At 53.6% G+C, this 25,006-nt stretch overlaps 1 long non-coding RNA gene across 8 annotated transcripts in view; it reads right to left on the minus strand.

The window, feature by feature from the left end:
• LOC140634997 (uncharacterized) overlaps nt 1-18,036 on the minus strand; it is a 41,259-nt gene extending 23,223 nt beyond the window's left edge. Inside the window, exons 1-2 of one of the 8 annotated variants that reach the window (XR_012032346.1) lie at nt 17,655-17,983; nt 10,715-10,788 (exon numbers count right to left, since the gene is read on the minus strand). This is a non-coding gene — a long non-coding RNA (uncharacterized lncRNA). Of the gene's footprint in view, nt 1-10,714; nt 10,789-17,654 lie in introns of all 8 variants that reach the window. The other 7 variants (XR_012032335.1, XR_012032358.1, XR_012032359.1 and 4 more) reach the window with 7 other exon arrangements.
• Between the last annotated feature and the right edge of the window lie 6,970 nt (nt 18,037-25,006).

The following is a 25,006-nucleotide window of genomic DNA, read 5'->3' on the forward strand; positions in this document are numbered from 1 at the left end:
GCCATCCAGGCTCCCCATATCGGACATTCTTTACACTGTACACAGTAGCAGAGGTTGCTGGCTGATGATCAAGCTTCTCTTCTTCTGGTGTCATGGCCAGACTGCACTTCTCAGCCTCTCTTGAAGGTCGGTGTGGATTTGGGATGAATGTGAACAGAGGGCACGTGGTCATTTCCACACCTGGCCTGTACATACCTGCACAGGCTCCATGCTCTTTCAGCATGAAGAGGGGCACCATGCACCCCTGCTGGAGGAGGGCTGACCCCCACTTAGGAACGTCGGTTAAGTGAACAAGTACTAAGCTGTCCTGTGCAATCTCTGTAGCCTTATCTGTTATTGCAGCTAGCATCACTTTGATTCACGTGCTTTCAGGCCCCTGCATTTCCAGCTCCCTCTCTGCACACATTCCTGCTTGTCCAGACTCCTTTCACAGTGGGCACCCCACATTGGCCTGGGGGGGGGGGAGTGTCTGTCCAGAGCTAAGGGTGATTTTCTCCCTTGCCCAATCACCCATATCTAGGGACACAGGGTAAGATTTTTGGAGGAGATTTTTTTGGAGGAGAGCCCACCCTGTGGTTGACCCCTATGTAACTTACCACTGAATAATCCCCCAGGTCATCTCCTCCACGTACCATTGCGAGACCCTGTTTTTCTCATCCTGCATAGCTAGGGGGTTGGGGACACAACAATTCACCCAGAACCATGACTCAATGAGATATTCTGGATCCTACTGGGACATTTACTCACAACCATGATAGCTGTGGTAATAACAGCCAACACCCGGATGGTCAATTCTAGATGCTTTATGAGTCTCAACTCTTCATACTATTGATTCTAAAGGCAAAACTATTATGATCCCCATTATAGAGCTGAGTAAACCGAGGCGGAGAAGTTAAATAACTTGCCTCAGCCAGGACAATTAGCTAGTTATAGAGCTGGACTTGATTTGCCCCAGCAGTTCAGTGCCAGCCGGATTCCTACCTACTAGGCGAATATGCTTTGTATGTCCTGGTCATGTCTGAATCCAGGTGCTACATGCATACAGAACAAGGACAGTGAGGCCCTCCCCTGAGAGCCCTTTGAACTAACACCCATCTGCTTCTGGGGCACCTTTTGGATGGTAGTCGCCTCCAGCCTATGTGTTGCCATTTTATCCACAGGGATTTCAAAGGAGATGAGGATCTATGCCAAGGAGGAAGAGGAGGAGGAGGAGGAGAAAGAAGAAGAAGATGAAGAAGAAGAAGAAGAAGAAGAAGAAGAAGAAGAAGAAGAAGAAGAAGAAGAAGAAGAAGAAGAAGGAGGGGGAGGGGGAGGGGAGGAGGAGGAGGAGGAGGAAGAGGAAGGAGAAGGAGAGAAGAAGAAGAAGAAGAAAGAAGAAGAAGAAGAAGAAGAAGAAGAAGAAGAAGAAGAAGAAGAAGAAGAAGAAGAAGAAAGCAGCAGTGGAGGAGGAGGAAGAGGAGGAGGAGGAGGAGAAGAATGGACTCAGAGTTCTGCAAGCTTGAGGCCCGCTGAGCACAGCAGCCCAGAATCCTTAGGGACTTTCTGCCAAAACTCAAGGGTATGACCTTGAAGAGACAGGAAATCAAACAGAAAGCACTTGCCTTCCTGGGACCAGGGGTGTTGAAAGAGGCCGGACTAAGAACTACAAAGATAGAACAGATGCAGCTCTGAAAGCCTGGCCACTATTCTGAGTGTGTCAAACTGAGAAGAAGTATTGAGAGTGGGTGCTTATAATTTATCTAACAGTATATAGTGAGGACTCGGAAATGTATACCCTGGTAGAAGAATCGATCTTGCCCTCTAAATCACCCACGGACGGTGTTCTACACCGAGGACCTGCTGAGCCAGACTGCACCGAGCCATCGGCTCCCGGCTTTATGCAAAGTAATTGGCCAAACATTATATGAAGACGTATAATCCACAAGCTTGACCCTTGTCGAAATTATTTTCTTATCACTCTACGGCTTGAGTGTTGGAGAAAGATGAAAGGAAATTGAGAACCTGCTTCTCCGGTGGCGACAGCAGAGGCTGCCAGTGGCAGGATAGGGGGCTGGTTACACAGCGCGCCCCGAGTGTGCAGCCACACGCAGCTCACGCTGGTTCTCAAGGGTGGTAAGGAGTGCCTTTGGCAGGCAAAGGCTGCGGCTGGCATGGCAAGGGCTTCCAGAGCTGGAATATCCATGGGAAGGCTCTTCCTAAAGCTTCCTGTCCTTTCAGCTGATCCCGACCCATCCAGCCGCCAGAAAGGCAGCCATAGGCCAGGACCTGGCAAGGAGGGACAAGGAATCTACCCCAGGGAGGGGCGGGGGAGGGGAGTGACTGAGTCTCTACCAGGTTAAGGATGGGGTTCAGTAACGGAGAGGTTGCAAAGAACAGCAAATCCTGCTAAAGAGCCTGGAAATTTGGGGTACCCAGTGGCTCCATCAGTTAAGCGCCTGCCTATGGCTCAGGTCATGATCCTGGGGTCCTGGGATGGAGCCCTTCATTGGGCTCCCTGCTCGGCGGGGAGTCTGCTTCCTCCCTCCCCCTCTGCTCCTCCCCCTCCTTGTACTCTCTTTCTTGCTCTCTCTGCCAAATAAATATAATAAATCTTAAAAGGGGGGGGATGGGTAGCTGGAAATTCAACTAACTTACTTTGCATGTTCTATCTTGGAGTCTGTGAAGACGCCAGCAGAGTTGGTTCGGGAAAACCCGTTCCAGGCCTTTCCCTTGTTTCCTTAGATGGCCAGCTTCCATCCACATTGTGCTCTCCCTGAGTGTGTGTGTCTGTGTCTAAATTTCCCTTTTTTATAAGGACACAAGTCATATTGGATTAGGGCCCTTCCTACTGAACTCATTTTAATGTAATCATATGGTTACAGGCCCAATCTCGTGGTCACGTTCTGAGGGGCGAGGGTTAGGACTTCGACATGTGAATTTGGGGTGACACAATTCAGCTCCTAACACCACTCTCCCCACCTTAACATTCTCTTACCTTGTTTTTGGCTTGCTTTGCCTTGTTTAAAGCATTTGTTAGTACCTGAAATCACTTCATTTATTTGTTTGGAAAGTATCTTTCCCACTTGAATAGAACATCCCTGACACATTTTCTTCCCTGGGGGCCTGGCACATTTGTGGGGCAAGTGAATCCGGCTCTCACCTGTGCCTCTTGGTGGCCCAGTCCCCCTTCCAGTGAAAGCAGCAGGATCCCCAACCCACATTGTCCCGGTGAGTGCAGCCCTGAGTGTACCCCAGGAAACCCACTGGGGACAGAGAGAAGAGGCCTGAATCTGCCCCAAAAAGCCTAGGAGGGGAAGGAGAGATGAGAACTTTTCTCTTTCCATGTTATCACCTCATTATTTTTCAGGTCTTGGCCTCTTACCAGAAACAACAAGATGGAAAGTCCATCACACAGCTCATTTTAATCCACATTTCTCTGTGATGTCTTAATTAATTATTATTTATTTTCCATAGTAATATCATTAATATTTTTGAAGAGTTATCTCCTGCATTTATCAGCCAAAATGCTTGGAGCAAATAAGTGTCACTTAGGCCTGGGCCAGCTGTTGTGTAATCGGACTGAGATTAAGGAGGTGCTACTCTGTTTGCAAGCCTGAGTCTCTCTGTAGCACCAAGGTCTTTCTGGAAAAAGTTTTCCTTCTGTAGAGGAGTCAGGAGCTCAGGAGTGACCCTTAGCAGCCAGGGTTCTAACCAGTGCCTCACAGAATTACCACCACTACCATCATCACTACCACCATCACCACCATTGTCACCATCACCATTACCATCATCATAACCACCATTATCATCATCAGCATCACCACCATCATCATCACTATCATCACCACCACATTCACCACCACATTCATTCACCACCACCATCACCATCATCACCACCACATTCACCACCACCATCACCATCATCACCACCACATTCACCACCACCATCACTACCAACACCATCATTATCACCATCACCACCACCACCATCACCACCATCACCACCACCATTATCATCATCATCACCACTGCATTTACCAAGGACCCCTCTATACCAGGGCCTCTGTTAAGTGCTTTATCCATAAGATCTTCTAGAAATAGCACTCTAAGGCCAAAACAATTCTTTTGTCAAAGATGTGATAAACCAGTATAAGTTATGAAAATATCGATGGAAACAGAGCACACAGGATCCTTACCACCACACATGTACCCCACAACCAGGAACCTCGGTGACACCTGATAAGCATGACATTTAGAAGCACAGCATCTGCACTTGGCTTGGAGTTGCTGCTCTAGGCTGGGTGTGGCTGGGAGCATCAGCTTCTCCCTGCAGAGCCCAGGGATGACTCTGCTCCAGGTGGGTGCATGTTGCGGCCAGGCTCAAAGGGCAGCGGCTGCTCCAAAGAGGCTTTTTCTCACAGTAGTGGCAAAAGTGCAAGAGATCAACTGGGACAGACAAGTTCTCCTCAGAACCATCATGTGTGAGTCTCCCCAGATGCCTGTTTGCCTAAGCAAGTCCTGTGGGCAAGCACAAAGCCAAGGAGGCAGGGATGCCTGGCTGGGTGTCATTGTCACCGAGGACCTTAGTGGTTTGTGATGGAGTGTGGGAATGCCACCTGACACCCCCTTCCCTTCCTCTCCCATACGGTGGAGACCTCTCCTGCTCCTGTGAAGCCAGGTCAGGGTGAGGCCACAGCGAAGAGCAGGGGCTGGGAGGGAGAGAGGGCGGGGGTAGACCGCAGAGGTGTGGGGCAAGCAGCCCAGGTGCCATCAGACTGTCTTGTAAGACCCAATTTCTATTTCTGTCACCTCCCAGCTTTGTGACCTCAGAGCTTCAGTGTCCGTGTGCGTAGAATCAGGGTGATAACGGCCCAGAGGTGAGGAAAAGAATCAGCACGTGAGTCCTTGGCCCACAGAAGGCGGGAAATGGCAGTCTTTTCACTGCTTCTGGGTTGGCAGGGGGACTTGGGTGGAAGAGTAAAGAGAATTCTCACTAAAGAGCTGGTCGCTAGAGAAAGCCAAGCGAAGAGCAAGCAAAGGAGGAGGAGAGGGAAATGCCCCGTGTGAGCCCGACGTGAGCAGGACGTGGCTCCAGAGAGGCCTGGGAGGTGTTTGCAGCCTTATAAGGCTCAGGGAGCAGCGAGGATGCTTCCTGCAGAGGCAACAAAAAAATCCCGCCGAAAAGTGGCGAGATCCGTGGCGCCACGTGTTAGGAGCCCCCCCCCACCGCACAGTCGGGGAGGAGCCGGGAAGCCCGCCCCCGCGGGACGCGGGCCCAAGTCCAACCAATCGCTGCCAGGGAGGTTACCGCGCTCTCAGGCTTCGGCCAATCAGGACGCAGCGCCCGCGCTGGGGGTGTGTCAGGAGGGAAGGGGGCGGAGTCGCCAGGGCAGCGGGGGCCGCGGGAGGGGGGGAGGGCGGTGGCGCGTGGCGGGTCCGCGCCAGGCCCCGGCCCGGTTGCCGCAGGGCAGGCGACGTGGGCGGGGGTCCGCCAGCCCAGCGGAGGTGGAGGGGTGCCCTGGGCCCCACAGCTTCCCTCGGCGGGCGTCGGCCCTGGGGTGCCACGGACAGTGGGAGTTCCGTGCCCTTGCACGCCGCGCTTCTCGGCGTCCGCATTGGAAAGTAAAGTTCGCGGGAGGGCTGGGCTTGCTCACACCATCTTCTGGGGGCCCGAGGGTGAGTGGAGGCGCTGCACGTGCGGCCGCCCACGCCCTGGCTCACGGCCAAGCCCCCGGAGCTGCAGGTGCACTTGTGTTTCCCAGCGACCCGGGGGAGAGTTTCCAGGATGAGACCGTGGGCCCCAATACCCCGATCCCAGAGCCGTGGCTCTCTGTCCTCGGCGGGTGTTTATTCTCGGGGGGGGGGGGGCAGAGGGTGGTGATGGCGAGGTTGGGCATCAGAGGTGGAACTGAGAAAAGGTGGATCTTGGGATCCCCGGGTGGATCAGTGGTTTAGCGCTGCCTTCGGCCCAGGGCGTGATCCTGGTCCCGGGATCGAGTCCCGCATCGGGCTACCTGCATTCTCCCTCTGCCTGTGTCTCTGCCTCTCTGTGTGTCTCTCATGAATAAAGAAATAAAATCTTTAAAAAAGAAAAGAAAAAGGTGGATCTCAGACCTGAGGGCCTTGTCAGTCCAGCTGGTGGGCAGACCCCCCCCCCCCAGGGCTTTTTGGTTCATCTATAAACTGGGTAGGACGGCCTGGGTAGGACAGCCTCAGTGTGTGCCACTGCCGCCAGCATCCACCACGGACACCTACAGCGAGGTGCCAACGCCCAGGAGTGCTGGAGTCAGCAGGGCTGCTCCAGTGTCCCTGTGTCCTTCCTGCCCCTTCTCCCTGGATATCAGGCTCCTTCTAAGGGCTTCTCCAGAACCTAAGCTCCCTCTGTCCAGTCTGGGCAGTCTTCATGAAGGGATGTGGTGCTCTGACTCCTCAGCTCTCTTCTCACTTTATGGTCTGTGACTTGCGACTGGATCCTGTCAGAGCCTAGTGTCTCGGCTTCCAAATGTCCAACACTTGCTTTCAAGACAGCTGTCTCTGTGATGAGATTCAAGAACCGATTTTAATCTGAAAAACCAAGAATTCAACACTCTCTCCCCTCACCCTCTGTCTCTGGGTTCTTTTGATTTTCTGGGCAGGGTGCACCACTTAATTCATGGGAAGATGATGGTAACTTGACACAACAAGAAAATACGCATGAAAGAAACCTCAGTTAATGACAACCAAGTTGATCCTGTCGCAAGAACATGATTAAATTAAGAATTTCTAAAATAAATAAATAGATAAATAAACAAACAAACAAATAAATAAAGACTTTCTTTTTTATTTGAGATGATGGCCAATCAGAGTTTGGGACAAAGTCCAAGAGTTGGTGTGGAGGGCAAGGGAAAGATCACGTGTCTAAGAGCCAGCTAGGAGAGAGGGGTTCCAGTCTTGGGGCTGATGCTACCTGCAGGCCTCAGGGCAAGTCTGAGCCTCTCAGAGGCTCAATTTCACCATCTATGATATGGGAGTGGACCGGGTGATCATGTTGGTGTGTTCCAGCTCTGAAGTTCTGGGATGTGAGGATTCATGCCAAAAATAATTAAGGCCAGAAGCAAGATTTCTGATCTTGCTGCACTGACCACATCTCCTTCTTCGAACTGACAGTTTTCTTTCCAGTTTCTAAATCTGATTGTTTCTGCAATTGTTGGGCATTAGGTTGACAATGGACAATGGATGCCAGCTGGACCCCCACATAAACATCAGAGTGTAACAGGAAAAAGATCATGGGCTTTGAAATTAGACCAGCCCAGGATTTATGTTAGGAGGTGTTCAACTGAAAACAACTAATAAAAACCTAACAGTGACTTCAACCATACAGACATTTACTGCTCATTCAACAGGAAGTCTGGAGGCGGGAGGTCCTGAGGTTGGTTTGACAGGCCAGCGGTCACACGTTCCAAACTTCCATTTTCCATCTTTATACCTTTCACCTCTTGGATCTTAAAAGGCTGCCCCAGGGCCACACACCTTCTCTTCCCACAACATGCCCACAGGCAGGAAGGAGAGATGGAGGACTTAAAGGGATTTGGTTTTGAATTGTTCACCCCTTTCTATTAGGGAGAAGCTCTTTCCCAAGCCTCTGATCCTACAGCTTTCTCTCCCATCACATTGGCCAGAACAGGTCTTCTGCTCACTCCCATCCCAATCACTGGCAACAGGATGCTCATGACCTTGACTGGCTAAGACCCGTTATAATGCTCACAGGATCTCCACCTGGTTTTTAAAAAATTTGGGCCTCTTTTAACTGTGTGATCTTGAACAGATCACTCAGCTCCTCTTGCACCCTGTTTTCAGCATCTGAAAAATAGAGGGCTTTTGGAACGATTCAGTCAGATAATGTGTGGAAAGTTTCCGGGGCGTTTGGCCATCCCATGGGCGTGCCATGCACTCAGGAAATGGTAACTCTTGCGCTTCCTAACACCACGTTGGATGGCAGTCAGAGAGGATAGCCTTGCCGAGCCGTCTTTTCCCAGTTTTCAATTTCGATAAACTCAATTTCCATGACAAGACACGCATGAGCTTGCCAAAGTCAACATGTTGGGCTCCAGTGTTTACCGCCGCGGCACCTGCTGCTCCAACCGGCTCTGTGCTGTTTTGTACATATTGGTTTTGGACAGTGGCTGCTGCACATTTTGTCTTCGGATTTCTTATGGGGGAGATTTAGCATCTGGCAGCACGGCCTCTGACTGTGCTGAGTCTCTAGCAAGCACGGTCGCTGGGTGTGAGCTGGGATGGGACTTCCGCGAGCAGAGAGGTGCTGCTTCCCTGGGAGAGGGCACTGGGCACGGCCGTGTTCCCGCCCGGCTGGCAGAGGGGCACCCCGTCCCCCCAGCTGCAAGTCAGGTGAGGTTCTAGAACTTCTGTCCCCTCACCACCTGCAGCCAATCCATCAGCTCGCTCTACAACCGCCCTCCTCCCACTGTCTGGTCCCAGGCCAAGCCGCACCCTTGGTTCCCCCTGCACCTGCACCTGCACCTGTACCTGCCCTCGCCCCTCAGCATCGGCTACTCCTGGCAGCCAGGCCATGGCTCAAGGACGGGTGCCACATCAGATCATACTGCAGCCTGGGCCCTGCCTGTGGCTTCCATCGCAGGTAGAAGAAAATCCAAGACCTCAAGGTCTGCCCTGGCCCCCTCTCGACCCAGTCCTCACTCAGGGCCAGCTGCAGGGTGCCCCGTCTGGAGCACACACAGGGCCCCAGGCTTGCTTCTTACTCTCTGTCGTTGTCTGGAGGTTTTTTTTTTTTTTTAATACATTTATTTTTTATTGGTGTTCAATTTGCCAACATATAGAATAACACCCAGTGCTCATCCCTTCAAGTGCCCGCCTCAGTGCCCGGCACCCAATCTGGAAGTTTTTAATAATTTCTGAGCAAGGGTCTGCATTTCCACTTTGCATGAATTATATCCAGTCCTTACCTCCGCCCATGACCTGCCACACTCAGCTCTCTTGTCGCTAGAACACCCAAGTGTCCTTGTTCCCCTAAGCATGGGCTATTTCTCCAATGCTTTCTGTGGTCACTGCCTTCTCAGCGAGCCAGCCTCTGAGAGGCCCCCCAACCCACTCTCCCTGGGTGCCCACCTGTGCATTTTCCATCCAGCACCCAGCCTCCCATCAAACCAGCTTCTGAGGCTGAGGCGTCAGGGCCCTTCCATTATACTCGATGCTCACCTTGTTCCTTTTACAAAACCAGAGTCCCCACAGGTAGATGGTACCTGGCACAGAGCGTTCACTACATGCATGTCGCTATGCTTATTATATATGTTCATCAAAGGAAAGGCCATAAACCAGTTATCTGATTCCAGAGCTTAGATTCTGTTTGTGGCTTGAAGGATGCAACTAGGGAGTTAAAGTGTTCACAGAAAGCATTAGCTGCTCTGTGACTTTGACTTAGGACAGGGGTCATCTGAAGGATAGAATGAGTACATCTGTCCCTTCGGTGGTGCTGGCATTGGCTTCTGCATAGATGTAACTGATTAAATACCTTGAGTATCCAGTGAAGACCTCCAATGATTTAATAAAATTAGGAATTGAAGTAAAGGATAATGCCCAGAAGAAGGGCACCTTACACACACATGCATACACAAGTGCATGCATAAACATGCACAGAGACACACATTTGGACACCCCCACATACACACATACACCCCCCCAAACATGTACATGGATGTGCACACATACATGTACATACATGTACATGCGCACACATGCACATGGGCACATACCTCCCACACATGCATACACACAGACAGGTACTATGTATGCACACCATGTGCTCAGAGTCTAAGGCAGTGTGTGCCTCTTCTGAGCAGCTGTGAGGTCTCTGCCTTCAGCTGAGTGGTGGACTGAGCCCCAGATTCAGAGGTTTGATGGGGCTGCCAGGGCAGCGGGCAGCAGTGGGTCCGGGGAGGTTCGCGCCCCTCCTCGGGAGCCCCAGCTCCACCTGTCTCTGTCCTTGGACCCACCAGCTTCAGGTTGAGAAGGAGGTTGGGATGCAGATGACCCAGGGACATCCAGCTTGTTCCAGGTTGCCCAGTTTTGGGAGCCTGGATAGCTCCAATGCCCATCTCAGGGGTCCAGTCCCTTCTAGAGAAGATCCTTCTAGGGAATATCTGGAGTGCATTTTATGTTTGAAGACTAAAAATTATTGTCTCCCCTGAAGAGACCTATTGCTGGCCCCAAATGGCTTGGCCTGAGACTGATGCACGAGGCAGCTTGACTCTTGGAAATTAGTTGCTTGTGTCCCCAGGGGGTTGTGCAACTCAGTGGGAAGTTGCGGTGAAGTGCTCAGTGGGAAGCCCTGGCACGTGGTGAATGCTCAGTAAATGATGGCTTATCACCCGTTTGGCTTGGTTGTGAACAACAGAAAGCACCCTGGCTAGTTTAGGCTGAAAGGGCATTATTAGTTATTGGCTGGTCCACAGAAACCTTGAGAGGGCTGGCAAAACAGAGCAAGGCTGACCTTCCAGAATCAGCACCTAAGATCATTGCACATGCTGGGTGTCAGGAGCTCAACCCCACTGCCATTTCAGCTGCCACCACACTGATGTCACTTCTGTCCTGGGAACTGGACCTGGTGGTTTGGGTGGGCTCTGCAGCCCCAGTCACTGTCTTCACCTGAAACTGGGTGCATTTGCCTCACCAGGGCCAGCAAAACAAGGGCCCACCAAACCTGTTCCCACACATCGCTTACCTCTGAACTAAGGTCTTGTATGATCCTGTCCGATTGATGGGCCAGAAAGCAGGTCTTCCTAGCTGCAAGGGAAGCTGGGAATTGAATCAAGACTCTCAGCGTGAAGATTTCCTCAAATATGAAAAATTTATGCAGAACACAGAGTAGCTACAAATGAGACAGATGTACACTACAGGGAGTATGGGCACCAAAATAAAAGGAAACTTCAAAAAATAGACTTTACCTAACCCAAAGTCTTGGTTTCTCTGTTCAAGACCCATTTGACACCAGTCTTTGTGGTGGTGGTGGTAACATGGTGTCCCACAGGGATAGACTGTGGCAGGACGGGGTGACAGAGCACTGGGCTTGTGGACAGCCTCTGCCAACCAGTGAGGTCTGGGGCTGGGGCCATATGGGGCAAATGTCCCAGTTACCAGGCTTTTGCAGCTTCTAATGGCCCCTGCTTTGAACCCCAAAGTATAAGTGGTGCAATTTCTCCAACAGGCTACCAGGCCAGTGCATGCTACCCAGGGGAAATACTAATTAAAATGATCATTGTCATAATTTGCATCGTGCCTGGTACTGAACCAAGCCCTTTAAATCTTCTATCTTTAAATATTCAGTAACTCTGCGAGGGAGGTTTATTACTATCCCCACTCGACAGGTGAAGTCAGAGGCAGAGAGGCTAAGGAAGTCTCCCAGCCAGATACGCAGAGGAGCCGGGATTCAAACCCAGGCCTTGGCCACTGCATGGTGCTGTTGTTTTACAGGCTGTGGATGGGAATCCTCAAAGTCTCACTCCCGGCCTAGTCACATCTACTACCACTACCACGTACAGCCCCCCGTGGGTCACATGGATTGTTCACAGGTCCAGTATGGCAACACAGGGTTTGAAGGGGAAGTATTGTCCCCCAAAGGGTAGGGTTATCCTCTAAGGATCCCGAGGTTTTCCTCCCACAGAGGGGGCATTGCAAATGGGGGAGGGCTCCTCTGACTGAGCTCCAAACTATCAGAGGAAGATGGTGAACCCCTCACATCTCTGAGGACACAGCTCCTTCCAGTCCTGAATATAGCCAGAAACCAGGTCTTTCTAACCAGGAGGCCCAGAGGCTGGACATAAAAAGTGCAAGGCCTTGGGGGATCTCTGGGTGGCTCAGAGGTTTAGCGCCTGCCTTCGGCCTGGGGCATGATCCCAGAGTCCCAGGTTTGAGTCCCACATCGGGCTTCGTGCATGGAGCCTGCTTCTCCCTCTGCCTGTGTCTCTGCCTCTCTCTCTCTCTCTCTCTCTCTCTCTCAGTCTCTCTCTCTCTCTGTCTCTCATGAATAAATAAAATCTTAAAAAAAAAAAAAGTGCAAGGCCCCTTTAGCCAGAGACCAGGTCTCCAGAGAGAGGGCATGGCCCACACTGCTGTTTCTGAAGACGGAAAGGCTGTGTTTGAAGATTGGTCCTAGCTCAACCCGAACCGCAGTTGCCGGGTGAGCTGGATCAGCTGACGGTGGGAAACTGGAGTGTAAAGTACTTCAGACTTGTTTGTTTGCCTGTTCATTTGTGCTCTGACTTGTTTTTAGGAAAGAATTTGTTGGGGTGCCCAGGTGGCTCAGTTGGTTAAGCATCCAACTCTTGGTCTCAGTTCAGGTCATGATCTCACTCTTGTGAATTCAAGCCCTGCATTGGGCTCCAAGTGCAAAATCTGCTTTAATTTTTTTTTTAAAGGAAAAGAAAATAGAAAATAATTTGCAGTAGGACATGAGAACACAAAACATAAAATTTATACGTATTTAAAAGAGCCAGGAGAGTGATTAAAAAAAAAATCAAGACAAGGATAAAATTAGAAGGCAAATATGCAAGCCACAGGCGTTGGCCTAAGGAGGGCGGTGGCCGAGCAGTGTTTCCAGATTCCTCCCCGCAGGAATGAGCAGAGACGCGCGGCGGCTCCCGGACTCACGCGTGTTTTCCAACCTCCTGCTTCTGCCAGTGTCTTTCCAGGTCAGAAGTCCTGTTTTTAGCCTGTTCTCACGGGGAACCTTCCTCGCGCTCTCTCCCTTTCTGCCCTCATTTTCTTGCCCTTCTCTGGGTTTATTTTCAGCCTGAAGCTGCTGGGGCTGCACAGAGGAGGCCGGGCTCAGGCCGGGGCCCCCCGCCCGCGTGCCCTGCTCGCCCGCGTGGGCAGCCGCGGGCCGGGAGCCGGCGTGGAGGAGACCAGCACCTTGCGGCAGCCCTGGCGCCGGAGCGGAGCAACGGCTTCTCCTGCAGAGCTGAGGGACCGCTCTGACCTCCCCCGTTACCCCTGGCTCGTTTATAATCAGCTTTTCCATTATCTTGCAGCGAAGCCCTCCCAGAATCACATTAATTGCCTCTAACTACAGCTGGGTGGTTCATTTATTCTTTCTAATTTGGAAGATCCAAGTGGTTTAACCCCTATTTTTATTTTAAAAGCTTGAGGGGCTTTGTAAACTTCCGAGGCCCTGAAGCCAAAGTGGCAGACACACGCTCATGTGAGTCCAAGTGCATGGGCGCCATCACACACACTGTGGCACACACCATCACACACACCATCACACGAGCAGGGCACGCCTTTTGGGTAAGGAGTGGGGAGGCGGGCAATATGATCTGAGGGACTCCTATGTAAGCAGCTCTAGTGCCATTAACACCCGTATCAATGACACCACCACCTCCACCACCTCCACCATCTCCTCCAAAACCACTTTCACTGCCACCACCTCCACCACCACCACTACCTCCGGCACCAACACCACCATCATCACCATCACCTCTACCACCACCACCATTTTCACCATCATCACCTCCAACACCAACACCACCATCATCACCGTCACCTCCACAACCATCTCCACCACCACTACCACTACCAACACCATCTTTGCTGCCACCACCTCCATCACCACCCTTACCATTATCACCATCACCTCCACCACCACCACCACCACCACCACCACCATCACCATCACCTCCCACATTACCACCACCATCTTTACTACCGCATCTCCACCTGCATCACCACTACCATTGTCTTCACCACCGCCAGCATCTCTGCCTCCACCTCCATCACATCCACATCACCATCACCACCACTCGTCCAGGTGCCTGAAATTGCACCATTGCTGTTTTATTCTTTGACTTAATCATTGTTTCCTTCAGCCATTCTCTTTGAAACCATTACCTTGGTGTGAAGTAGTGAGACTCAGATCTGCTTTCCTCCATGACTACGTGTCCCTAGAAGAAGAACCAGGGGCCGAGGAGAGGCCTCTCAAAATCCGGGGAGAGTTAGAAAGAGTATGTGTGTGCACACACGCACACCCACAGGCACACACATGCCTGTCTTACCAGTTAAAAAATGAACAAAGACATTTGAAAAAAGGAAAAGTCTACTGAGCCCTCTCCAACAATGTCAGAGCTCTTACTGTTTACATATTTGTATCTTAACAGAGCAGATGGTAAGTTTCTGCCTTAAGCAGGTCGTAAAAAAGCTGGATTATACTGAAGATCAGTGGGTCTCAAACTTCATCACGCAAGAGAATCACCCAGGGGGCTTGTTAAAAACAGACTGCTGAGCCTCACCCCAGCATCAGTAGATCTGGGTGGGGCTCAGGAACTTACATTTCTAACAGGTTCTGGGGCTCCAGCTGCTGGCTCTGGAACCACACTTGAGAACCAGCACAGTTAACACACACCCAGGCTCACATGACTCACACACCTGTACACACATACATGTGCCACAAACACATGCATAACGACTTGCAAAATGCAGGAATCCTTTTTTATGTAAAAATTCCTGTCAAAATGGAGCTTGAAGAATGTGAAGAAGTAAAAATAAAGCAAACTGGAGGGATAGATATTAAAATCACTTCAGCCAGCTGAGAAGAGTAGGGTTCTAATACCGGCCCAGAGAGGTGGATTTGGAGCTTCCACAGAACACACCAAGTCTTGAGGTTAAGGGAAGCGTAAGCTGCCCTAGGAGGGGGTTGGCACAATTCAAGAACAGCTGGAATGCAGAGACCAAACTGGCCTGGCTGATGGGGAGCAGGGGTGGGGGGTGGGGTAGCGGGGAGGTGGGCAGGGACTGTGGGGTGGGGTCCAGGGGTGCGGTGAGGCTACGGAGGGAGGGATGCCTGCCCGAGGAAGAGGCCAGGAGGTCTGAGCATCTAGGGCACAGACCGGGTTGGCCACACTCCAGTATGTTGGTGCAGCCACCACCTGGGTTCAGGGCACAACCAGTGCCCCCAGGGTGGGGGTGGGGGGACAGGTGAACAACTGAGTCAGTGGCCGCCCTTAGGCCCCTAGCAGCCTGGGCTAGGAGCCGCCCCGGGTGCTGCCAGGACTAAGATGGCATGGGCTCCATTGCACCCACTGGTTTAAAGTGCTCTTCTGACTAAAGGGCAAAAATGCAGATGTTTCTTCTGACTAAAGGGCAAAAATGCAGAAGAACAGACCCTGAAAGTTGTATGTAAATGTGTGTTCCTTTGTCCCAGACTTGAGACTTGTTTTTCTTTCCAAAGAAATGGAAGGGGAGATGCGGGAGGGCTGCGGGGTCGAAGCCCCTGCCCTGCTCCAGGCATCCCGCCCCCCTCAGCACTGGGCACCCCTGGGCACACTGTTCAGCAGAGTGCTTTCCACTGCAGACCTTCTGCTAACGGGGCGGGTGTCCCTGGCACATAGGGTGCCTTGAGCCCCTAAACTCCGGGGTGTGGCTCCCAGGCCCGTGCCCCCTCCGATGGTCCATGCCCATCCAGGGTGTTTGGGGTAGCCCCTCACCCCGCGGCCCAACCCTCCAAACATCCAGGAAGCAGCCAGAAAACACGGGTCTCAAAATAGACCAGGTTTGGGGATCTCAGTATTCAGATGGGAAGAAGCCTCATTTGAACCCAATCCTAATGGTTCTGTCACACAGAATAGGGGCTCTTACTAAGAAGATATCCAAAGACCTCAAAATGTCTTGATCCAGACCTTCCTGGCCCTCACTTCACATCTGCATTAGCCCAGGTGAGGCGGTGGGTCAACGGGGTCTGCTTGAGAGGCTTCCCTCCACCTGGGCGCTCCGAGGAAGCCTTCAAAAATCTCGGGCCGGAAAGCACCCCAGACCAATTCAATCAGCTCTCTGAGGGGTGACCCGGGCATCTCCATTTTCAGATGCCCCAGATGATTCTAATGGGCAGCCAAGTGGCCTGGTCTTGCCCAGGGTGAGAGAACCCTGATGGGCCTCGTTCCACCCCTCACCTCCCCTCACCTCCCAACCCCTTGCCTGTGGCCACAGGGCAGCTGCCTGGAGCCTGAGCGGCTCAGTGCCCTCACCTGTGGGGCGGGGGGGGGGGGCACCTCTCCCTTGGCTCCCCCCACCCCTACCATGTGCTCGAAGGCATGTGCTCTCTCTCATAAACAAACAAACAAATAAATCTTTAAAAAGAAAAAGCAGGTGACAGAGCTCAGTGAGAGGATGTGATTCCTATTTTGGAAAACAGGTGTGTATCTCTCTAGGACCCCCCCCCCCGCCCCAACACACACACACACACACACACACACACACACACACACACACACACACACGGAGGGCTGTAGATCCACCAAGTCCTTAGTAAGTGCAGGGACAGAAGCTGCGATCTCAGGTGGCTTTTATCTCCCATTCACTTGTCTGTCACTTTTCTACCTTGAACATGGTAATTCCTGGTAGGACGTGAAAATCACTGAAAGGCAAACAATTGGGAAAAGGCACAGGAAAACCTAAACTGCAGGAAACCCTGCTTGGGACACAGAGAGGTGGTATGAGAGGTAGGCATGCCCCCTGTGCCCCGGACCCTACAAGGCAGAGGCAGCAATGGGGGGCTGCAGGGGCAGGGGAAAGGGGGGCTGGAGGGGAATGTGGGCCAGGGGCTGGAGGGGCAGGGGAATGGGGGGCTGGAGGGGCACGGGGGGCAGGGGGCCGGAGGGGAATGGGGGCAGGGGGCTGGAGGGGCAGGGGAATGGGGGGATGGAGGGGATGGGGGCAGGGGATGGAGGGGATGGGGGCAGGGGCTGGAGGGGCAGGGGAATGGGGGCTGGAGGGGATGGGGGGCTGGAGGGAATGGGGGCAGGGGAATGGGGGGCTGGAGGGGATAGGGGGCTGGAGGGGATGGGGGCAGGGGAATGGGGGGCTGGAGGGGATGGGGACAGGGGAATGGGGGCCTGGAGGGGATGGGGGGCTGGAGGGGATGGAGGCAGGGGCTGGAGGAGCGCAGGCGGCGGACACGGCCCGCGGGCGGGGGGGCACAGGCGAGGCCACGCGGCTGGGAGCGCGGCCCTGGGACGCGGGGCCTGGAGGAGCGGGGCTCGGGGAGCAGGGCGGCGGCCGCGGGGAGCCTGCGCCCCTCCCCCTCCCCCCCGCCGCCCCGCCCCGCCCCGCCCCCGCCGCCGCCCGGGCCCGGGCTCGGCCGCCCTCTGCCGCCCTCTGCCGGGGGACGCGCGCAGGGCGGCCTGGTGGGTCCGCGGGGCCTGTGGCCGAGGGCCTCCGGGGCGGGGTTTGGGTGCGGGTTTGGGTGCGGGTGCGGGTGCGAAGGGTGCCCGACGCGAGGAGCGAGGGGCCAGCAGGGCCGACCTCGCGTCGCAGGGGTCCCCTGGGGCCGAGGGCAGCGGGTGGCTTCGGGGACAAGGTGACCAGGGCACGGCGGGCCCTGGGTCCGCGGGCGGGTGTGGACCGAACCGGGCACGGCAGCTTCTCACACCGGAACGTGCCTCCTCCTGGAGACTGGTTTGGGGGCCGGGAGTCCACACGCCAGCGCTGGCGGCGCCACAGCCGCTCCGAGGCCTCCGCGGGCTCCGTGCGGGCCTTTCTCTGAGTTTGCGGCGTCCCCGCAGGCCCCGGCCGGCCGCCACCCGCACTCACGTCCCTCCCCTTTCTGCCCAGCCCCCCGGCAGCTTCCGCCTGTGCCTGTGACTCTGCCCCTCTTCTTGGACGGGCGCCAGTCCTACCTGATAACATCTGTGGCCTCTACCTCCTGGGTGTTCAGGAATGTCCAAGGGGAGCTCCGGGCTCCACTCGAGGCAGGAAAAACAGGGAGAGCTAGATGAGCTCATCTAACCCAGCAGCCCTGGGCAGGCGGGACCCATGGGGAAGGCTTCCAGGAGGTGGAGGCTGGGATTCTGGAAGGAGGCAGCTGGGGGCATGTCTCCTTCCCCAGGAGGGATTGGACCGGGGACTATTTGGGGTTTAGATCAACAATATAGTTTAGGGAATAATTTTTACAATAAAAATTTTTTTTGAAAAAGCATAGTCACTTTTCCTAGTTAGAGGAGTGATCCATGCTCACAAGGGGAAAAAAAATCAAACAGTACAAAGAGTATAAAGAAGGTTTTACAGGGACGCCTGGGTGCCTCAGCAGTTGAGCATCTGCCTTTGGCTCAGAGCCCCATCCTGGAGCCCCAGGATCGAGTCCCACATCAGGTTCCCTGCCGGGAGCCTGCTTCTCCCTCTGCCTGTGTCTCTGCCTCTCTCTCTGTATCTCTCATGAATAAATAAATAAAATCTTTTTTTTAAAGAAGGTTTTACAAATCACCCAAACCTCAGCACTCAGTGGTAACTGAGGTAAATAGTTTGATGACACTTTTCTACATTGAGAAGAATGCCACAGAGCCAACCTTCCTGGAGTTGTGGCTTTTGCCAGCACTTCATAAATTTGGTTCTGTAGACTCTTTTTAAGACTCTTCTCTCAAAATTTGACTGCCAATTAGGACTTGGCAAATGCTTTGCTCACGTGGCCCAGAAGATGAAGAAAGTGCCATCTTTCTCGAAGAGCCTAGGTGAGCTCCAGGGGAGGAAGGACCCAGGGCCAGGAGGCCATGGACAGAAGCAGAAGATACCACCAGGGTGAATAATCAGGATCACTGCTGGAAGAACCAGCCTGTGAGTGAGGAAGAGGGTCACGCATCAATATCAAGGTGTCAAGAGGGGACAGGAATGGGGAGAGAGACCCCAGCTCCAGAGGGTTTGAGCAGGGCCAAACTGTGTGTGGACAGGAGTTGGAAAGAGAAGGTCAGAACAAAGCTCATGAAAGATCCATCTGTAAGTGCCAAGCTCTCCTGCACACATGCACACTTACTATATTTTAAAAAAAGATTTTATTTATTCATGAGAGACACACAGAGAAAGGCGGAGACCATAGGCAGAGGGAGAAGCAGGCTCCCTACGGGGAGACTGATGCAGGGCTTGATCCCAAGACCCTGCCCGATATCATGACCTGAGCCGAAGGCAGATGCTCAACCACTGAGCCACCCAGGCTCCCCCTTACTACTTTTGAACAACTTCCTATTCCATATTATTTTATTCTATGCTGTGCTACACTATTCCATTCCATTCCATTCCATTCCATTCCATTCCATTCCATTCCATTCCATCCCATCCCATTCCATCATTCCTTTCTGTTAAAACTGCACAATACTGATAGCACTAAACGTTAAAGGATCTAATCTCACAGGCTAAGATTTCAAAAACTAGAGCATGTAACAAAGGCCCACCTGCCCCTTTCTGCCTTTCCCCAGCTTTAGGTCAGAATGTGCCTTTGTCTTGACCGTGGGTAGCTCAGGGGTCTCTCCTCAGAACCAGAACTCCCTCTAGAGTTAATAGCAGCCTTACTTTACCTCTGCACGCCTGCCCCCTGCTCTCAGCCAGGACGTACCTCCTTCCTTTGGTCGCTCTCAGGGCGACAGAAAGAAAGGGAATGACGTCTGAATCTCTCTGCTAAAGCATAAAGTCCCCAAGACCATGCTTCTCCAACCAGAAGTGATGTGATGGGATACTTCCCCGCTTCCCACTTCAGCTGTTCCCAGATAGTTAAGAATAATCCCCAAATTTTAAACAGTACTTAAGATTTAGGTGAGGTGTTGCAAGCGGCCACTGCTCGAGGTAACAGTGTCGATAAACTGCTTTCCCTTGAAAAGTTTCCAGCTGTGAGCCCAGGTTTACAGCAACCCAGGATCTTCTGCAGAAACAGGAATTTTGAAAGCACGTCGGTGCATAAAATGTTTTATGTTGAATTTATCACAAACGCCACGTCAGGATTTCAGATAACTCCGGAAATAAGAAAGCTACAATGGGAAGATTTCAGCAGTATTTATTTTTATTTATAATTTATACCCTGTCAGCTTCTAAAAAGGATTTGAGGCAGCACCCAATAAAAGACGTGTGTATACAACAAGGTGGCCAAAGCGGGAATAGGAAATCAAAAAGTCATGCGGAAAGAGGAAGAAGTGAAGAAGGTGAGAAAATTGCCATGACTCAGGATTCGGCTTAGTGCCGAGCTTTCTGGTAGCTAATGCAAGGATGGAAACATGAAGCCTTGTGCCAGCTTCGCTATCTGAGTGGGGAAAGTCGCAAGTGGTGCATTAGCGTTCCAAGGGACATCGGCGCATCTCTGGTACCATGTTCACTTGGGGACAAGTCCAAGGGCCTGAGAGGAAGTTGCCAGGAGGGTCTCACAGCCCGAGGCCTAGAGGGTCAGGGACAAGCAAACATGGTGCACCTGCTGCAAGAGGGCCTGGGCTCCGGGTGGGCCACGGGGGCTGCGAGGAGCAACCAGCCCAGCCCGGCCCATCTTCTCCGAGAGGCCTGCCCTGCAGCCATTCATGGCCTGGGCCGAGGCATGGCAAGGGTGGCTTGTGGGGCGCCAGGGGCACCTGGACCCAAGGCTGGGGGTTTGCATGCATGTGCAGGCGAGGCACTTGCATTGAGGGGTGGCGCCAGGCGAAGGAAGAGAAGGGGCCAGGCTGGGTGGCGGGTGGGTGGCTCCCCTCCCCTCACTGTGGCCTGGCACCTCTGGGGAGCCGGAGAATTCTGCATTTGGCCCTGGTTTCCAGTCTGCTGCGAAGCTGTATTTGGCAAGCAGGGAGACTGAATGGATTTCGCTCACCTTGATTTCTGCTGTCACGGCTGTCTTTGAAGGCGCAGGGCACGGTGCCTCCTAGAGCTCTGTCGCCGGCCTGCAGCTGCACTCCCTGGCAGCTGAAGTCATCTTTCCCTCCGGGTTGGCCGCCGTGGCAGTGGAGAGGGGGCTTTGCGCGCCACATGCACTGGGGAATCCTAGCTATGACATCCGTTAGCTGTGTGACCTTGGGCAGGTTCTTCCTCCTGGCTAGGGGCCCAGCCCGTGACCTTGGGAACAGTTCCACACCACTCCATCTCCCAGAGTGTTTATGAGGATTAAATGAGCTGATCCACGCGGGGTTTCGGATCAGTTCTTCACGCACAGTAGATGCCACCCAAGTGCCAGTGTCCTTCTTGTTATTTGGATCCGCGGTTGTTCCTCCCTCAGTGGATCTCCCCCAACTCCCCCACCCCGGGGGACTCCAGAGTCCGGGACCAGACCCCGTGCTGAGCGGCCAGAGGTCTGCGGGACCTGACTCCACCTTCTCTGGGCCCTCCCCGGGAAGCGGTGCTCCCTCTTGGCCACCTGGCAGTTCAGACACCTCACCCCAGAGAGGCCGCGGGGCCCCACTCAGTTACAGCGCTGCCATGCGCTCTCATCTTCCCTCTTTTACAAAGAGGCAGGCTAGTGCCCAGGAGAGCTGTTACCCTGCATCCTGCACCTGCACCCTGCGTGTCCCCAGCCCCAGGCTCAGCGGAGTCTCCGCTCATGGGTGCCTCCTGCTGCCCGCTGGGGCTTCCAGCCCAATCAGCAGTCAGCGTGCCTTCTGCTCTGCCTCTTAGAGGGTCTCTAAGCATGGTTTTGTCCCCACCCAGCACCCACCAGCCACTTAATAATTGTGCTTTAAGTGAATGAAATAAAGAGAAAAAGAGAAGAAAGAGAGAAAGAAAGAAAGAAAGGAAGTGCCAATTTCCTAACTAAGCTCAGAAAACCTCATGGACTTCCCATGGCTTTTCCATGGCTTAAGCCTTATGGACTTCCTCATGGACTTCCCATGGACTTCCTCATGGACTTCCCATGGACTTCCCATGGCTTCCCAAAACCCAAACTTCTCATCTGCCAGCCTAGGCCTTGGGTAAACTGACTCACTTCCTGGCCTCACCATCCCGGCACACATTGACCCGGCCCAGGGCCCATGGTGCCGGCACATCTGCCACTCCTGCCCTCAGCACCCAGCTCCTGGTCATCCTCTCTGCCCAGGTCTGTGGGGAAAGACTCCCATCCTCACTGTCCCTTCTCCTTGGGGTTATTATACCATAGACAATTGGGGACGGAGGCCAGCCGACCACTTACAAGTGCTCACTGCTCATTTCAGATGACTCCCCGAGGGTGTCTGGGGGTTGGCGTTGCCTGTGAGGATTCTGGGGTGGGGGGGAGTGGAGGTGCTCCTTGCACACTGGTGGCCATATGAGAGTGAGGATTCTGCCGGGGAGAGAGATTCAAAGGTGAAGAAGGAGGGGAAGGTACAGAGTCAGGGCTCGGAGGGTGACAGCCCCTCTTGTGTCTTGCGGGCAGGTGAAAGCAGAATCAGGAAGCTGGAAGTAACTGTAGCTGTCACAGGAGCTTGAGAAGGTGGTTTGGGGGAGCAAGGGAAGGATGGGCAAAGATGCTTTCCTGCGGTGCCTCTTCTCCCTAGCACGGTCCTGGGACAAACAGACAGAATGGGGCCCCGGTTCTCATTGTGATGCCTGCACCAGCAGGTCAGCATCCCCGGGAACCTGGCAGAAATGACAATTCTTGGGCTCCACCTAGACCACTGAATTGGAGGCTCCCTGTGGGGCCAGGACCTGGGTTTTCACAAGAGCTCTGGGAGAGGTTTGAGAACCATGGGTCTAGGCAGAGTAACGAAGGTGCACTAAGCCCTCCTTTCCCCAGTCCAAGTCTTTCCCTGCTTCCCATGGCAGCCCAGCAGTCCTGAGTGCTCAGGGGCATGCCAGGGAGGAGCATGGACTCTCCTGTTGGTGTCGGGCTCACCAGCAGCTGTGGCCTCTGAAGCCCAGGTGGAGAGGGCTCCCACGCTCCATCTGAGGGTAAGGTCTGGAGGCCCAAGCATTGGGAGGAGCCTGTGGATGTGAATAGGAGTGTGCTGCGGGAGGAACACGAGGGTGTTATTTGGGATCAGATCAAGTATGCTTGTAACACAGGCTTCGAGGGCTCACGGACTGGCTGCTTTCTGAGCATTATGTACATTTAACCCTTCCCACAACATGGTGATGTGGGAATTCTTCTTGCACCCATTTTAGAGATGGAGACGCAGGGTCTTTTGGGTCTTTTGCCCAAAGTCATCCCACGTGTCAGCAGAGGGGCTGGGCTTGGGGTTAAGGTTGGGAGGTTGAAGGAGGTGGTCAGGTGGGAGAGGGCCCAGGTGAGGAGACCCAGATCTGCCCTCACCCCACCAGTGGTTCCAGGAAACCCCCTTCAGGCAGGACAGTCTGGTTACGTGGCTACTCTGTGATGGTGAAGAATTTTTTAAATGTTTATCATGGCATTTGTCATAAAGGAGTTTTAGCTGTGGAGAAAATGTGTATTGGCCTATCACCTACTGAAGAGACTCTTAGTAACTCACCCATCAACCGGCCCTTGTTCTGGAAGAAAAAAAAAAGAATCAGCTAAGGCTAATTTAACCTGCCAATATGTTCTTACTGGAGTCTCCTTTCGGAGAGTGAGGGCTGGTCCTGGGGTAGGATCCACCCGGATAAGCCCTGGACAAGATGCAAACAGGTTTCCGAAGGGGGTGGTGCCGAACGGCTGACAAACATGAGAAGCGATCAAAAACCCAAGGACTGGGAGCCCCGGCCTTGACCTCCTGCCAGGCAAGGTGTTGGGAAAGCCTCCCCCGGGTTGGAGTACACGTTCCTGCGCTTAGGAACAGGACCACTCTCCTGTCTCCTTGTGCCAGGTGTTTGTGGAGGGGCCTGGGCGACAGGAGGCGGTGGAGAGAGTCGGGTGAGGGTCTGGGTGCATCAGAAGACAGGCCGAGACGGAGGTGTGGCATCGTCTTTCGAAACAGAGAAGGAAAGTGAGAGCAGTGGAGGCCGACCTGGGGTGCGTGTGGGCCCCTGCTCGGGACCAGCCATGGTGCTTCCAAACCGGAGGTGCCTTGGGGTTAGCAGGGGTTCACTTGAAGTTACCGAGGGGGTTTGGGAATAGTTTCCGGGGCAGACCAAACTCACGCAGGCCCTCCATCTGCCTCAGGAATCCATCACGGGCCTCGGGCTGGGGATGCCTCCTCCTGGGCCGGGCACCTGCTTTCCGGCCTGCCCCGTGCCTCACCACCGCCGGGCCGAGCACCGGCCAGGTGGGGCGACCGGGCTCGGGGGCCGGCGAGCCGCTGCTCCCAGAGGGGGATTCTGAGGTTCGGGGCCACGGAGAACAAGGTCACTGCACCGGGGCGACGGCTCGGCGCCCGTTCAGACTCTCAGCCTGTCGTGGGTTTGAGGAGCCGTTTTTAATTTTAGTCCGCAAAGCCCAGGCACGGAGTGAGGGTCACACGTGGATACCGGGGCGGCGGTGTTAACCCGCCAGCCCGAACTTTGCTAATAACTTAGGCGGCCTCCTGGCAGGCACGACCCCAGCAAACCGGCTGACCCGACGGTTTGTCATGCGAGGTAATTAATGTGTGATGGCACTCGGCTCCGAATGATTTAGTGGCCGGAGGGACGGTGCGAGGGAATGCTCATGCTGGCATCACAGGCACAAACTGGGGAGATTAAGGTGGAATTATCAGACTGCGGTCCAGGGCACAGTGGTTCCCGGGGAAGCGGGTGGCGGGCGGCTTCTGTCTCGTTTCTTGAGTGAACCCCTCCAGGCCAGGTGACTGAGCCCACGGGTACCAGGTGCCCTTTCTGCCCCGGGTACTCCGAGGGGGGCTTCAGCTCAGTCTCTGGCTACAGAAGGGAGCTCCCCATGCCCGGAGGTGAGGGAGGAACCTTGGCTGTAGATGCTGTTGCTAGAGAGTCAAGTTTCTACAATGAAGTGAGAAGTGCCAGGGACTTTTCCTTTTTCTTCTTTTTTTTTAGATCTTTTGTTTTCAGAGAATGTTCCACTATTGTACTTCTGGGAGCCTGACCAGGTTCTACACAGCGACCTTCTGTGCGGCCAGACACGGGGTCATCCTGAGGACTACTTGCTCTGTGGCTCTTCATGTCATCTGTTTCTTCCTGCGCCGCATGTCAGAGGAGCTGAATGCATTAGGATCTTGCTTTTCATTTTTAATTTTTGGACTAGCTGGTTGTAAGACAGGGAGTTAGAAACCCCTGCAAGGCCCGGGACCCGTCACAGATACTAATTTTTCATCATTTTTTAAAAGATTTTGTTTATTCATGAGACACAGAGAGGCCGAGACAGAGAATTAGGCTCCCTGCAGGGAGCCCAATGTGGGACTCCATCCCAGCACCCCAGGAT

The sequence above is a fragment of the Canis lupus genome, chromosome 1 (assembly GCF_048164855.1).
Source record: "Canis lupus baileyi chromosome 1, mCanLup2.hap1, whole genome shotgun sequence".
In the NCBI taxonomy this organism is placed as follows: domain Eukaryota; kingdom Metazoa; phylum Chordata; class Mammalia; order Carnivora; family Canidae; genus Canis; species Canis lupus.